We start from the raw sequence: 15220 nt of genomic DNA, 5'->3' as shown, positions 1-15220 counted from the left end.
AATGCATTTCTTCACAAGACCCAATGCGAGAAAGAGATGGTCTGCCTTCCTGTCCACCAAGAGCAGGACTGCAGTGGTTTTCCAAGTCAGAATAATGTTATTGTAAAGTCATACATGTTTCCGCCCAGTTTCGAACAGGGGACCTTTCGCGTGTGAGGCGAATGTGATAACCACTACACTACAGAAACTGACATGCTTTGAAAACGGTGGGCATAATCAAAAAAATACTATAAAAAATATCTGCTACCATTTTGACAGCAAGATGGATACTGCAGGTCAAGTTAAAGTTCAAAGAAGTTCCTGATTACAGCTGACGAAGTAATTGCACCAATCCAAAGGATTGTGCTGCAACTTTGAAATACCCAATGCTGCAATAGGAGATTACCACCTTTCCGCTGGCTCTCCGCCGCCTCAACGCAACGGGAATGCGGATGAAGCCGCGCGATTCTCGGCTGATTCCCCAGATATAACCAATAAAAATGTTTTATACTTCCTTACAAACGTATTTCACTGTGTCCCAAATGGGCTGAAACGTGCTCTAAACCACTTTCTGGAAGAACCTTTTCGGACGTAGAAAAGTAATTTTCTCCGGTTGCGGTCCGCCAAACTCCCATGTCTGTTTTGAAGGTGCCATGTGGCGCTCGCTCACGGTTCATAATACGAGTCCGAGACCACCACAAGAGAGTTTAGAGTCTAAACTTTAGACCAGGGGTGTCCAAAGTCGGTAGGCAATCACTTTTTGGCACGACAGCCGTGTCCTGACTGATGCTGTGCTTCAAACACAGATGGACACGATAAGCGCTATTATATTATAAATCTGATATGTGATGACATGAAAAGTATGACATGAATCTGGCTTCATTTCACCACCTCACCGTCTGCGTCGCCAGTTCCCCATATCTTCAAAACGTGCGCTAGGATCAAAGTTTGCGTAAAGATACACATTTTCCCGTTAGGTTTTTTTTTTAAATCCCAACCTTTGCGTAGAAGGTGGCGTACGCATCTTTCAAGCCCTTTTTTGTGCGCTTTATAAATGAGGCCCCAGGTAAGTGTAGGGTTCTCTAAAAATCCCTAAAAACGTCTAAATATTCATTCTTTGTTTTACTGGGTTTTTATAATCTCAGGGATGTTAAGAATAAGTAGATTATCTTTTTTTTTATATTGCTGTTAGAAGACAAAACAGAGTAGGACTTCATTTCCCAGAATCCTTAGGTCTTTATTGTTTGCAATAGTCATTAAAATAAATACTGTGCATTTATTGATGCTGTAATTCATGTATTACGCTGTTTTAAAAATATTCTATGGTCCTTAAGAAAATGTAAAAGGTGAACTTTTCCTGTTTAAAAAGAGACTAGAACATTTTCCGGCTGGACGTATCAGAGAGATCCCGGGACAGGAAGGAGCTGGCTGCGTTTTTCGGGGTGAACAGAAGGAATTGAATGTTTGGAGACTCGACTGAAGGTTGGCCCAGATATTGCACTGCCCAGAGGGATTTTAAGCAACCAGAACACTCTTCTCACGTGTCTCAGGCGAGTGTGTTTACTTTACAAGGATGCGAAAGTACTTTTCTCCGGGGGGCGTACAACGTGGTCTCCGCCATTAGCTCCGCCATTAGCTCCGCCATTAGCTCCTCGGCAGAGAAACCAGACGGCTGCACAACACGGACAGGGATGGAGGAAGTTTCCACGGGACATTCGTGAGCGTTTGAGGACGGCCTGGACGAACGGGACGAGCAGACGAGTCGGCGGCAGGAGACGAGGACGTGTTGCAGGACGCAGGTAGCTGGAGTTACGAGAGGCGGCGGGGAGCTGTCTGGATATCGCTTTGCGGCCTGGCTGGCTACACCGCCATGATGCTTCCACACAGAGGGGTTGCGTGAGTACTTGACGTTGGAACGAGACCGAGTGCAGAACACAGGCACAGGACTGTGTTAGAACAGGCGGTGACTGGCCTGGTTTCAAAGTTAAAGGAGCTGTATGTAAGAGCAATAATAAAACTAATCATAAAATGACCCCGATATGTCAACAGACATTTAAAAATCATGTTCATTTCAAATACTTATGTCACTGACAACAGCACTCAAGCCAGGATATTCCAGTTTAAAAAGAGGAGTTGCAGCCCTCAACTGATGTTGATGTTGAAGCTCCACCCTCCACCTATCTCCCAATCACCAAGTCAGTATTGTTTCTGAAGCTCCACCCTCCACCTATCTCCCAATCACCAAGTCAGTATTGTTTCTGAAGCTCCACCCTCCACCTATCTCCCAATCACCAAGTCAGTATTGTTTCTGAAGCTCCACCCTCCACCTATCTCCCAATCACCAAGTCAGTATTGTTTCTGAAGCTCCACCCTCCACCTATCTCCCAATCACCAAGTCAGTATTGTTTCTGAAGCTCCACCCTCCACCTATCTCCCAATCACCAAATCAGTATTGTTTCTGAAGCTCCACCCTCCACCTATCTCCCAATCACCAAGTCAGTATTGTTTCTGAAGCTCCACCCTCCACCTATCTCCCAATCACCAAGTCAGTATTGTTTCGGCATCCGGGTTGCCAGCTCGGCTCTAATTATCGCAGCCATGGCAGCCTACGTTCCTGCTGCATTCTGCAGCCTACCTGGCAACCTCTGGTCGGGGGGAGGAGGGGGAGGGTACACGCCGCTCAACAATATTTTGAAAGTGACTGCAGTACCAGTTTTGGCCATTTCTTACAGACAGCTCCTTTAACTCTTTCGTTCATAACTGGATAAAACTTCATGTGCACCAACTCTTCAAATGGGCCCCAACGGTTAAATTATCCAAGCGCTTGGGTTTAGACTCTTTATTTTGGTATCATAATCATCTTTATGAACATTGAAAAATATTTTGGTACAAGAACGGGTATTAGTACTGCATTTTGAGAGTACCAGAGCACTATTGGTTTATATTTCTTTACACTTTGGTTATTGCAATAATAATACTGAACAGTTAAAGAGTGTGAATACAGTTAAAATATTATAAACCCATCAAGGTATTTCTTTAATGTGAATGGTTATTAAAAAGATAACCAAAATTTGATTTGGTTTAGACTAAGCTAAAAAAAGACCATGTCATAGGTTTATTGTTTCCTTAACAAGATTGAGGTTGAGCTACAGATTAAAAACTTTTCATTTCATTGAGCTGAGGTAAAAAAGGGTTAAAACACTCTTGATTGTTTTTGATTATTTTTGATTATTGGTCTGTTGGTTTAAAAAAGGGTACAGTGAAAATAAATGTTTGTGTCTTACCCAATGTTCCCTCTAAGCTGCGCGCGTGCGCAATCGCGCACTGCCCGCATATTCTCAGCGCACAAGAAAGTCTATCCAGCGCAGTGCTTTAAGTGGGCCGGTACACGCCGGTACGGAGTACCCCCACTTCTCAATATTAGCCTCTGGCACCTTTTACGGCGTACCAGGACTTCTCATGAGCTCACAGTTCTCTGTTCTCTCCTTGTGATTTGGCTACAGTGGCGTCGCAACGCGACTGCCCCTTGTGAGACGTTCACTCGTAAAGCCTGATTTATGGTTCCGCGCTAAATCGACGCAGGGCCTACGCCGTAAGAAACGCGGCGACGCGCAACATACGTGCACGTCGCCGCGTACCTTACGGCGTAGGCTCTGCGTTGGTGTAACGCGGAACCATAAATCAGTTTACGGAGGTCCCGCGAGTCGAGAGGAGGAGAAGTATTCAAGGATTTGGGGAATACAAGGAGCTGTGGGGATCCCGGACACGAGAAAGTCTGAAGCCTCTGCTAAAAGCTGTCTCCAGCAGTACTGGAGTTGAGGGGGGATGAGGAGGGTGGCTTCCCCTCCTGAAATAAAAACGGTCCAAATCATCCCCCCCTGAAATAAAAACGGTCCAAATCATCCCCCCTGAAATAAAAACGGTCCAAATCATCCCCCCTGAAATAAAAACGGTCCAAATCATCCCCCCTGAAATAAAAACGGTCCAAATCATCCCCCCTGAAATAAAAACGGTCCAAATCAATCCCCCCTGAAATAAAAACGGTCCAAATCATCCCCCCTGAAATAAAAACGGTCCAAATCATCCCCCCTGAAATAAAAACGGTCCAAATCATCCCCCCCTGAAATAAAAACGGTCCAAATCATCCCCCCTGTAAAACTGCCATCCCCCCTTTCCATCCCTTATGTCATTTCATCAATTAATGTGGTTTTACCTCTATTTCAACATTTAGAGTCATCACCAGAAAATAACACCAGAAAAATTACTTATTTGACAATTTTCACCTGTTTTAAGTAAATTTTCACTTGAAATAAGTAGGAAAATCTGCCAGTGGGACAAGATTTATCTTCTTATTACAAGCAAAAAAATCTTGTTCCACTAGCAGATTTTTCTACTTATTTTAAGTGAAAATTGACTTGAAACAAGTAAAAATGGTCAATTAAAACAAAATTTTGTCGACATTTCAACTTTTTTCATAAAATCTTTGACTTTTTTTCTGAAAATTTCAACTTTTCCCTGGACATTTTGACTTTTTTTCTCTAAATTTTGACTTTTTTCTCAAAATTTCAACTTTTTTTCTCGACATTTCAATTTTTTCTCTCAAAATTTCGAGAAAAAAGTCGAAATTTTCACCTGTTTCAAGTAGATTTTCACTTAAAATAAGTAGAAAAATCTGCCAGTGGAACAAGATTTTTTTGCTTGTAATGAGAAGATAAATCTTGTTCCACTGGCAGATTTTTCTACTTATTTCAAGTGAAAATCTACTTGAAAGAGGTGAAAATTGTTGTTTTTTCCAGTGATAAGTCTTGTTTTAAGTGTAATGAGATACTTAAAAATAAAGCGTGCATATCTGATGTTGCTCACAGTCGTCCTGAGTTTGCTCAGGGAGCTTGTGTGTACGCCCAGATACATGACAGATTAGAGGGAACATTGGTCATACCCTTTGCATATTGTGGTTTAACATTCTTTTGAAAGTCATTTATATTTCTGAGGGCTTACATAAATTATACTAGTGTTCACATAGCATAGTAAGCATTCAGTGGAGGCACCGCCCTAGTCATTTCCTTTTTCCCAATCTAATATCAAGTCCCTTGTTTAAATGAGACCCCAGCGAATTCACCATCTTTAGCTGAGAACCTAGGACCTGTTTTATTTTATTTAGTGTAACCACGGTGTAGATTCTGAACACCAAGGGAAAAAGGGGTTACATAAGCAATTTCTGGATGACAATAAAAACATCAACAAAACCTAGAGAGTTTGCTCCCCCTTCCTCTTCCTCCAATGCTCTTCATGATGAACATCCATGCTGTAGTTATTTATCTCTGACTGGATTAGGGGAGCGGCCCCCTCTTCGGGTTGTTGTCTAGTGTTTCCAGGTCTCCATGATCAAGGGTCAGGGAGCTTTACAGGCTCTAAACGGTCGACCAGCGTCTCCGTTACCAGGAACGACGGTGGAACAAGAGCCATGTGGAACCTTTATGGAATTAACACGTCCCCGGGAGGGCAGAGGGGACAGAACACCTCCTTTATCTGCCTTTGGGGATGCAGTTCCCCATTCAACGAGAGAGAACCATTGAACGGAGAGAATCTGTTTCAACTCATTCACGACTTTGCTTTATAGCTGGGAGGGAATTCATGAAAATCGTTTTTGATATTTGGCATTCAATTCAATTTTATTTTTATGGCGTCTAATACAAAATAGTTGTGTCCAGGATCTTTCCAGAACCAGAACATGAACATAAACCCCTGAGAAACCTGGACCAGGACCTGGATCATAAGGAGAGAATAAACCTGGACCAGGACCTGGATCATAAGCGGCCTGCAAACATGCACAAAAGAGAAAAAAGGGGGGCCAGCACAAGAAACTACAGGAACGATGGACAAAAACGATAGCTATGAGACATTTATAATAAATAAAAATGGAAATGGAGAAGAGAGGAAGGAAAAGGGAGAGGAGAAGAAGGGTGAGGGGCACCGCCCAGCGGATCATGTCGGTGCCCCCTGCAGCATAGGCCTATAGCAGCATATCTACCACCAAGCTATATTTGAGACTAACTAGTATATAAGGTTTTCAAAAACCACCGAAAACAAATCAGGACGGCTCCTAGTGGCCGGATTGCAGAAAATTCAAAATGAATCAATAAGGCGATAGAGGCGGCATTGTAGGTGTTAAGTGAGTTTAAATATGCACACCAATGTTTTTTGTGTATTATTTTAATAAAATCATTTCATTGTGGCTTAGTTCTGAGGTTCTGTTCATCTTAAGCCTGAATGAATAATAATCTTTCTATGTGACTTAATTCTAGAGATATGGAGATTTTTAGGCAAAAAATTACCTTGAAAATTAAATTTGAACTTCAACATGACCTTGAAATTGGAAATTGAATTGAATTCCTAGAGAAAGTGACAATATACAACAATCTAGGACTAAGAGAAGCTGAGATATGACCTTTTCGCCGGGAGCCATTTAGAATGTTCTGCAAACCGGCCACTAGGGGGCCATCCTGATTTGTTTGCGGTGGTTTTTGAAAACTAACATCATATATCAAAAAACTTGTCACTAAGTGCACAATCTTTTTTTTTTTTTTTTTTTTTTCCCCATTTTTTTACCACCCCATGCTCCTACCTAAGTGACAGTCCTGGGCATTATATACCATGCTCCTACCTAAGTGACAGTCCTGGGCATTGCCATCCTCTACCAACCCCCCTGGGCATTGCCATCCTCTACCAACCCCCCTGGGCATTGCCATCCTCTACCAACCCCGGGAGGGCCCTGCACTGAGCTCAGGTCTCCTCCTTAACCTGAGGAGTGAGGAGGCCGCATCTTTTCACCAGACAGGGTGGGGTTTCTCCGGCCGGACGTAGCGCGTGGAAGGATCACGTTATTCCGGCCGGATCCTCCCCACCCCAATGGGGCCTATTGGCCTGTGTAGCCCAGGACTGCTGCATGTTTTTGTGAGGTAGAGAACATTAACTACCCAGGGGAACATGCAAACTCCACACAGAAAGATCCTTTCGCCAACCCCACCCATGGTGTGGGCACTGAAGTCATGGGGGAACTAACACGCACTTCAGCACCCACAGCATCCCCCGGCGGGAATCGAACCCAGGACCTTCTTGCTGTGAGACCGCTGCACTACCAGCTGCGCCACCGTGCCCCCTAAGTGCACAATCTTGATGATTGTTGACATATTCCCTCCCAACTATTACTAATCCAGTGTCTTCCGATTTTATCAGGGAATGTGGACAGGAATCCAACAGAGACATCAGTACAGACAGGTGGAGATAACCACCGGGGTGGTCCGGGGGGATCTGGTCTCCACCTGGTCCTGGCGGCTCCTTCTGACGACTCTTACCCTGCATTCACACTGAAAGCGTTCATTTCCTATGAAAATGCGCGTTGGGAGCAGCTGGAGCAGCTGGAGCAGCTGGAGCAGCGCATCAATTTGAAGTTGAAAAATCTGAACTTTATGCAAATGAGCAGCGTTGACGCCGAGGCAGCGTCCAATCACAGACCGGGATTACCCAAGCAAGAAGCCTCAATGCAGATTGTACTTTCATGTTCACACAAACGTACACTCATGCACATGCGTACATGAGCAGAGCTGTCACTAACAAACTTATACTATCAGGAATTAATATATTTCATCCAGCAAACTGACATTTTTGCTGATTTAACTGCCGTTTTTACCTGAACTGCTCACGTGAAACACGTATTGATGGTTGAGGAGCTGGATGGTCCCAACGATTTTATTTGCTACATTGATCCAACGCAAAATAATTAAAAACTGTGCTTATTAATCACAAAACACAGGTTAAACATCATGACCAAATCCTCTCCGACCCGGTGTGTCAGTGTTCACCACTGACAGACTGCAGCTTCGCCTGAATTATGGTTCCGCGTTAAATCGACAGCGTCGGGACGCGGTGGGGTGTGCGTCGCCGCGTAACCTACGCCGTAGGGTCTGCGTTGGTGTGACGCGGAACCATAAATCAGCCTGGGCAGATTTATGGTTCACCGGGAGCAAGGGCTCTGGCGGTTGATGTTGATCTGCAGACCAAACTTGTTAAGGAGCATCAAACTCACTCTTATCTACGCGGAAATAACGCTAAAATATAAAGAAGGTTCCCAAAGTGTGATCTATGGTGAAATTGGAAACTGAAGATGTGTAAGTTACATACACTATACGCTTTCAGTGTGAATGCAGGGTTATGACTGTTATATAGGCCAGACGTGTCCCAGACAGGTGGAGATGAACCCCTGGATGGTCCGGGGTGGGGGGGCGCTGATCCTGGTCCTGGCGGCTCCGTCTGACCACTGTTATGTAGGCCAGTCGTGTCCCAGCCGTGTCCCAGTCGTGTCCAGGGTTCAGATTCTCGTCTCGGCTGGAGCCAAAATGTTGCTCAAATTTCACAATCTAGTTTTGATACGGGATCCGGAGAATGTAAGTATTTATGGGTGTGTGTGTATGAATATGTATATATATGTGTATGTATGTGAATACCTGTGTAAGTAGATACTGTATATAGATATGGAGCAGATGGAGTTAATTTAGAGATAGTATGGTGTAAATAAGTATATTCATATAAATATTTATATGGGCATGTGTGTACAAATATATAGAAATATTCAACTGGGGGTAGGATTAAATAAGTTTACACTTCTTTCTACTCCTTTTTGCACATGTAATTAAGTTATTAAGTATATTAAGTATGAAATTCTTATTTTGTTTGCTCTGTTTTCTTATCATCTCTTTAGTTGTTGTCTTTTACATGTACAAAATAAATAAAAAATCAAATCAAATGTTGTGTGTGGTTGTCTCACCCGAGTAAGACGTGGGAGGAAAGTATGGCACTGAAATGCAGTGCAGTTCTATTTTTGCCGGCGGTTTGTTGATTCTGATCTCGTTGTGCAGTTTTATCTCACGCTCGTGTTTCATCAGCGGCAGAAAGCCGAGTTCTGGCGTCTCGCCATCCATAGATTTACTGGCCTTCAAATATAGCTCCATCCCGTCTGAGCTGACCTAGTAAACTCATTTCTAGTTTGGAACTGGAAGTTGGATCTGGACTCAAACTCAGTCGCTTCCACAAGGTGAAACGAGAAGACTGTCGTGTGCAAACATCCCGGATCAGCACACGCAGGAAAATGTTGCTTTTGTTTTTCCATGTTGAAGTTCCAATTAAGCAAAGTTCCAGCTGCCGCAGGGGCAAAACTAAAGCCACAGTGAGGCTCCGTTTCCACGTAGCAAAAACTCTGGTGTTTTCCTGCGTTTTGTTCGTTCGTTTACACGAAAACGAAGCTCAAAGTTTCCAAAAACCATCATTTCTGAAAACTCCGGCCAAAGTGTAGATTTTTAAAACCTCCGTCTTCACGTTTGCTTGTAAACGGAGAGAAACGGACATTTATTCTTCAGAACGTCACATTATGAGACAGAAACGTCACCAGCGTCATGAGTGACACCTGTGGTTACAATTTGTTTGTAACGGTCAATATTTTCTTGTATTTTACCTGTTTTATATTCTAACGTCACACTTAAAAGTAACTCCACTTCTCTGTCACTCCAAACCAAAGACTCTGGTTCATCTTCAAGTAACTGGAAGTTACTCGTGTCATTTGTTGATGTTTTTTTCCAGGATTCTGATTGGCTAGCATGACTTTATCTTCTCGTTACACTGCCCCCTGTAGGTTTGGCTGCTCATAGCACCTTAACAGATATTTATGCAGGTTCCTGGAAATTATGGGATTTTTATAAACGTAGAGGGGGAAATATCAGTTTTTGAGAAATTTTGAGAAAAAAGATGAAATTTTGTGAAAAAAGATTAAATGTCGAGAAAAAAGGGGGGATAGGTGGCCTAGAAAAAAGTCAACATTTTGAGAAAAAAGTTGAGAAAAAAGTCGAAATGTTGAGAAAAAAGTCAAAATTTTGAGAAAAAAGTCGAGAAAAAGCCAGAATTTTGAGCAAAAAGTCAAAATGTTGAGAAGTAACTCCACTTCTCTGTCACTCCAAACCAAAGACTCTGGTTCATCTTGGAAGTAACTGGAAGTTACTCGTGTCATTTGTTGATGTTTTTTTCCAGGATTCTGATTGGCTAGCATGACTTTATCTTCTCGTTACACTGCCCCCTGTAGGTTTGGCTGCTCATAGCACCTTAACAGATATTTATGCAGGTTCCTGGAAATGATGGGATTTTTCAAAACGTAGAGGGGGAAATATCAGTTTTTGTAAATACCTGGATATGTGGAAACGTGGCCTGAGGAGCAACATTAGTTCTAAATCGAAGCGTTCACATTGTCGTCCTGGTCCTGTGTTTCCCCTGCTTGACCATAACAGACAAATAAAAGTGTGGCAGTTATTCTGCTAATTTGTGACGCCTCCGTCACCAGCTAGCTGCTACTTACACCTGATTCATGCAGATTTTCTGCAGGTAAAAGAGACAACAGAGACAGCAGAGCTGCAGAGCCGGGTAATAATTCTGTACCGGGTCGTCACTCAGTTGGTTAATTCTCAATCTATGAGAAACGTACTTGTGTGGAAGTTGAATGGGTTTAAGTTGGTACCTGGTGTTTGCTAGTGTTTATATCTGGGTGGACGGTGCAGAGTTTGTTGTGTATCACCGTTTCCTCCTGTAGCTGCATGTTGTGTTTGCTAGTTGTAGCAGGGCGAGTGCTACGGGGGCCCGACCGACAGGATAGAGAGAACACGGAGTTTAGTGCAGAACCCTTTTATTGCCAAACACCGCCACACGTGCACAAGCACAGCATCACACAGGTCAGCAGCAGCTTCTCAGTCCGAACCTGCAGCTTCTCTGTCTCTCCCTTATAAGGCTGGCAGGGTGGGGAGGCTGATGGGCCACACCTGTGTCCAGTACTCGAGTTGTAAAAAAAAAATCAGGCGGGATGGTGGATTTTATCATATGGCGACAGATAATTTGTGCTGATTACAATAATATAATATATTACAAATAATAGCAGTGACCAAAACACCTGCAGAAATACTGCAGGAATGACATAGCAGCAGTTAAATGCAGCCTTCTGTAAGCTTTAAATATCCACTGGGCTTACATCAAATACATCAAAACACAACAATAAAAAACACTTTTCTGAACTTATCAATATGACTCTGTCCTTCACAGGATAAGTAAAATGGATCACTGCAAAAACTCACAATCTTAACAAGAATATTTGTCTTATTTCTAGTTAAAATGTCTCATTTTAGTAAAAGAAATCTCATTCCACTTAAAACAAGACTCATCACTGGAAAAAACAACAATTTACTCCTGTTTCAAGTAGATTTTCACTTAAAATAAGTAGAAAAATCTGCCAGTAGAACAAGATTTTTTTGCTTGTAATGAGAAGATAAATCTTGTCCCATTGGCAGATTTTTCCTCCTTATTTCAAATGAAAATTTACTTGAAACAGGTGAAAATAAGTTATTTTTCTGGTGTTATTTTTCTGGTGATGACTCTAAATGTTGAAATAGCAGTAAAACCACATTCATTGATGAAATGACATAAGGGATGGAAAGGGGGGATGGCAGTTTTACAGGGGGGATGATTTGGACCGTTTTTATTTCAGGGGGGATGCCATCTCCCCTCATCCCCCTCAACTTGAGTCAGCCTGAGTGGCTGCAGCTCCTCCACCCTGCCACACTAGTGTTTATATCTGGGTGGACGGTGCAGAGTTTGAGGCGTATCAGCGTTTCCTCCTTTAGCTGCATGTTCCCCAAACCAGCCTCATTACTTCAGCTCTGACGTTCCTCCTGGACGCCATGAAACAAGGTGTCGAGCACCTGATCCAGAATCTAGAGGGAATCGGCTGCTGGTTTAAACGGAAAGATGGGGAGGACGCCGTGTCCCGGCCTTTCTTCACAATCTCTCAGATTTCCCTGACTAATTCAGCTAATCAGGGACTGTAATATCACGCCCTCGTGGGCAGAAGTGAATGTGATCCTGCAGCATTTCTGCCTGGGATGGTAAAGCGTTCCGGGCACCGACCCAGACCAGATAATGAACGAGGACGGAGCATCTCTGGCTGAACAGCAGAGTATTTCTGGTTTACAGAAACGTTTCCATTCCATCACCGTAGCTAAGAAAACCGAGCTGCGTATTCCCAGGATGCACCGCGCCGACATCATCATCCTCAAGCACTAGCGCTGGGCCTTCACGTCATCACAGGAAAGAAATCATCACGGAAAAAAAGCAACAGTACAATTGAAAGGGTTTAACAAGTGCAAATTTAATTATCGATGACCAGAATGTAAACAAATAGACCATAACGACAATAACATTCTCCGCAACAAGAAACATTCCGTTTTTTATTATTTGAATTTATTCTGTGAAAGGCCGCCTTGAAAAAGGCAATGCAGGCAGGTGGAAGCAGCAACGGGATGACCGGGGGTGGGGACCGCAGGCCAGCACGCAGCTCCCGAAGCTCCGGCCCAATCAGCAAGTCCCAGTTTTGTTTTATTCCCGCCCACTTGAAATCAAACCGTGATTGGTCGATTTACCCGTCACTCCCCGTGATTGGTGAAGTCCTGACCAATGAATGAGCAGCTAACCGGGCCTTAATAGAGACGGAGGATTCTGATTGGATAACAGGTTTTCTGGAAATGAACTTGACAGTAAACTTAATTTTAGAACATAGATGAGAGAAAATCTGTTAAATATATTGTATTAAATTAAATGAGATAGAAATAGAAAAATATATATGTAAGGGATAATGCCCGACGAGATGTCCTTTAAAGGGAAAGTTCGGTTTTTTACAACCTGGACCTTATTTCTGGTATTTTTTATGGTCGTATACTCACCCAGAGGTGTTTGGTGTCATTTGGAGTCCTTCAGAAGATATTAGGAGTTTTTTGCGAGCCGCTTCTCCATATAACGGTAGTGAACGGGGCACAGCGGGACACAGACGATGCAGCGTCTAAATAACACATGATTGATTTCTTTTATGAATCACTAGATCTAGGTCCCAGACACAGCTCCGTGTACAGCTGGAGTTCGCTACTGTTAGTTTACTGTTAGTTATTTGAAACATGTCTGAATATTTGTCAAATTCTGAGGTTGTGGACGACGACTTTGAATATGATGGACGTCCTTACCGTTTTGAGCCAGAGTTACGGCTGAAGAGCTCACTGAACGGAGGACAGAGTGCACACACAGAGATGACGTCATGAGGTCAGAGGTCTTGTTTACAAACGGATTTATTTATTTTATTTATTACACAGACAGCGCCACAATGTTACAACAGGTCCTGGAAGCAGATCTAGTGATTCATAAAAGAAATGAAGAGTTTCGCGGCAATCATGTGTTATTTAGACGCTGCATCGTCTGTGTCCCGCTGTGCCCCGTTCACTACCGTTATATGGAGAAGCGGCTCGCACAAAAACCCTAATATCTTCCGAAGGACTCCAAATGACACCAAACACCTCTGGGTGAGTATACGACCATAAAAAATGCCAGAAATAAGGTCCAGGTTGTAAAAAAACGAACTTTCCCTTTAACACAAATTTATGGACGGTTTGCCTCCGCAGGGCATTATCCGCTTATACCACGGTCACTTACCAAAAAACATAAATATTAATCCAAGTGTATGTTTCCAAATGTCTCCTCATGATGCGACAAATGCAACAGAGTTGAGGCAAATCATGTCCACATTTACCGTCCCAAGATGGAGAAATACTGGACAAAGATTTTTAAGGTGTTTTCAAGACATTTTTAATATTCATATGTATGGAAGTATCACGGCCATGCAGGAGAAAAAATATTTGAGAGGGCAAGAATTTTTTTTATTGTGCACTTCGAGAAAAAAGTACAATTTCAAGAATAAAGTCGAAATTTCACCTTTTTCTCAACATTTCAACTTTTTCACAACATTTCGACTTTTTTCTTCTTTTTTCTTCCGTAGGAGGGAGAGTGGGTGAGTATGACTAGGTTTTTTTTCTTTCTTTTTTCTTTTTCTTCATTTTTTATTGTGATGTTTCTGTTGTTTATTATGTTTCTTTGCTTTGTTCTTCACAAACGAAAATGTACACTGCATTTATGTCCTATATCTGGATATCTTAATCAATAAAATATGTTTGACACAAAAGCTGTTCCTCATTCATGCCAGACAACCCGTGGAAGATGTCGGGCTGGAAAAACTTGGAAAGAAATAGAAAAGACGACTTCACTGTGGAACACACCAGTTCCTGCACGGCCCACTGTCCTGCTTGACTGTTATACAGTGAAATATTTTTATAAACTTGCTTTTTCCACAAAAAAATAATGATCCTGTTTGAATCTGGGATAATTCACTCACCATATGTAAGTTAGTTTAAAAGACTGTCCGTACCTACTCCGGTCCGGAGGGACGGAGGTGTGCGAGCAGCGGCGCGGCGCTCTCAGGCCTGAAATGTCTTAGCAGGAACTTCGGCCACCAGGGACCCGTGATCTGAAATAAGATCCCGACCCCTCGGGTCACCGGGATCTGGTTCTTCATCAGTCCCAGAGTCAGAACCAGACATGGAGACGCTACAAGTCTGGAACAAACTCCCAGAATCCTCAGATCAGCTGAAACACTCAGGTGGAAGACTCACCTGTTCTCACCTGAGTAAAGCTCCAAATCTGCACTGGCACTTTTAGGCTTGAGGTTAGAAACTTGATAATATTTAAATTGAACAATTATCTGTTTATCTACGGTTTTCTATTTTTAAATCTGGGTACAGTGAGCGAAATAACCGGAGTCAAATTCCTTGTTGGACAATGTTCAAACTTGGCCAATAAAGCTGATTCTGATTCTGATTGAAGCCCAGATACCGATGCACGACGTTCCCTGCTAGCCTGTTGCTAACATCCAGCAGTGGTCGCCCAGAATTTCCTGCTAGCATGTTGCTAACATCCAGCAGCGGTCGCCCAGAACTTCCTGTTGTCACGTTGCTAACATCCAGCAGCGGTCGCCCAGAACTTCCTGTTTAAACCAGGACAAACAGAGAGCGTTGTGTTTGGGGAAACTGTGACGACTAGCTTTAGCTTTGACGCCTCGTCCTCTTCTTTCAGTCCTTATGTCAGAAATCTGGGTGTGATTTTTTCTTAGTTTTTCAAATTTGACAGATAAGTTGATAAGTTGTCGTCAGGACAAGTTTTTATCAACACAGATAGAGACCCAGGTAGAGACACAGGTGGAGACACAGGTAGAGGTACAGTGCAGGACAAAGCACTGTGTTGTCTCATTTCCTGCGGCGCTGCTATTGTCAGAAGATAA

General features: G+C 43.0%; 1 non-coding gene across 1 annotated transcript; it reads right to left on the bottom strand.

The window, feature by feature from the left end:
- Positions 1-115: 115 nt before the first annotated feature.
- trnav-cac (transfer RNA valine (anticodon CAC)) lies at positions 116-188 on the bottom strand. Its single transcript has one exon. It is a non-coding gene; the product is annotated as a tRNA-Val (tRNA).
- Between the last annotated feature and the right edge of the window lie 15032 nt (positions 189-15220).

The sequence above is a fragment of the Cololabis saira genome, chromosome 13 (assembly GCF_033807715.1).
Source record: "Cololabis saira isolate AMF1-May2022 chromosome 13, fColSai1.1, whole genome shotgun sequence".
NCBI classification, from domain to species: domain Eukaryota; kingdom Metazoa; phylum Chordata; class Actinopteri; order Beloniformes; family Belonidae; genus Cololabis; species Cololabis saira.
The sequence above is the reverse complement of the archived record's forward strand: the minus strand, read 5'-3'. Positions and strand labels throughout refer to the sequence as shown.